This window comes from Sinocyclocheilus grahami, unplaced genomic scaffold (genome assembly GCF_001515645.1).
Source record: "Sinocyclocheilus grahami isolate Dianchi unplaced genomic scaffold, SAMN03320097.WGS_v1.1 scaffold336.1, whole genome shotgun sequence".
In the NCBI taxonomy this organism is placed as follows: domain Eukaryota; kingdom Metazoa; phylum Chordata; class Actinopteri; order Cypriniformes; family Cyprinidae; genus Sinocyclocheilus; species Sinocyclocheilus grahami.
The window spans coordinates 674604-676514 of record NW_015505515.1 but is presented as its reverse complement, the minus strand read 5'-3'; positions in this window follow the sequence as shown (position 1 = coordinate 676514).

Here is a 1911-nt window from a genome sequence, read left to right as displayed (position 1 = left end):
CGCTTCTGTGTTTTTGATTTCACCTACACAAGCCACATGGCAAACAATGTTGCTCTAAACACTTTTCCAATGAAATATATACCCCTCAACTATAGATATTTCAGACAACCAAATATGGCATCAGTAATACACATTAAAACGGGTATTATTTATAAATAAACATGGGTATTAATTAATTTAAATTAAATTAAATGTTAAAGTGGTAAATGTCTATTTCTTTCCATTTCTTTCATTCTTTCTTATTTATTTTACTAAAATTACAAATACAGCCAGAGTAAACATTAGGATAAGCAAAATGTGCATAAACAAATAACATATAAAGAAATAAAGTTAAATCACAACAAATTTGTAACAAATTTACACCCTTATTTTTCAAACATAAAGCTGTTTTTAGATATTGTTGAATGAACGCTTTAAAATTAGGAGGAGAACTGAGGAGAACAAGGTCTCAGGCAATCAGCGTCAATAATCGGAAAAACATGTTTTATAATTATTATTATGTGGTTATTAATACAATAGGAACAATACAAGGAACAATAATAAACACTAAAGAACGTCATGCAAATATTTAACCCAATGCAACAAGCAAAAAACTACATTATATCTGCATTTAAGGCTTGAAGCTTGCTTTCACTGCTTCAGCACAATGGCCAAACTTTCCAGAGGATGGATGTGTTTTGGGGATTATGCTGAGGGTTTTGAGGTATCTATTATTTTTTGGGATGGAGGTGTGTAAGACAGGGGAAGGGTGTCATCGTGAGGGGTATGACGCCTCATATCCTCCAAAAGGTCATTCAGTCAAAAAGTCAAGGAGTCCAGAAATGGCTCATCCTGTAGATGGTATGTGAGATTTGAAATTTGACTCAGTAAGCTCTCACACCTTTGCCTTTTCTTTGTCTTGCTGGAGTTTCTGGGAGGATTGCTGGTGTCTTTGTGAGGAATGATGCTGTCACTGGGAGGGGTGCTGCTAGTGTCCACTGGCTCACGAACCTAAAGTGATCAATAATATCATATGTCCTTTAGGGAATGGTTGTAAGTTAACTCTTTGATAGGGATGTAACGATTAACCTCGAGCCGGTTGAAAATCTATTCAAATATGTGACGTTTCAAATCGGTTGAGATCCCAAACAAATCGCGATACAATTGACCGTTCGCAAAGACCCGCCCACACTTAGTTACTGTTGCTATGTCCGACAAGCTTTCGATACCAGCCATGGCGCTACCACTGTCAATTCATGCACTCCCTGGGGAAATAATGAATAACTTCTGGAAAAATTACATGTTGGTTTCAGACAGATAGGTCTGCAATATGCATTCGAGGGATATATTTAGGATGTGAACGTGACTCGAAATGAAATAAACAAAATAAAGATTGAAGCTATAGCCTATAGATCACAGGGTAAAACTGAACTACCACATCACCTGGCGATTGAGACTGAGGATAATAACATTAAGGAGCAACACTGTTCCTGTAAAGCTGGGTACATATATCTTTATACACTATTACAATCATTAAAAAGCAAAAGCAGTATGCATTTATAATGTCACATTCAGTAAGTCATCCTAGCTAGCGATAGCAAACTACGGCAACATTATTAGCCTATCACATGCGTGACCAAAATAAAAAATGCACTGTGTAAATAAGTTCAGACCATGTATTTGCATAGCGACATGGTTGACAGCTGTTAATGCACAATCACCGATCGACAAACTGTAATACTATGTAAGCTTTCTAATCAAACTGAACACTGACACTCTTGATTTTAAGTTTGAAAATGATGAAAATTCATATATATAAAAAAGTAAATTATTAGCATTTTATTTGTAAGTTTACTATAAAATAATTGTATTTGTATTTAATACTCCCTTTTTATTTTAAAATATAATAGTATTATCACTAGTGCTGTCAAA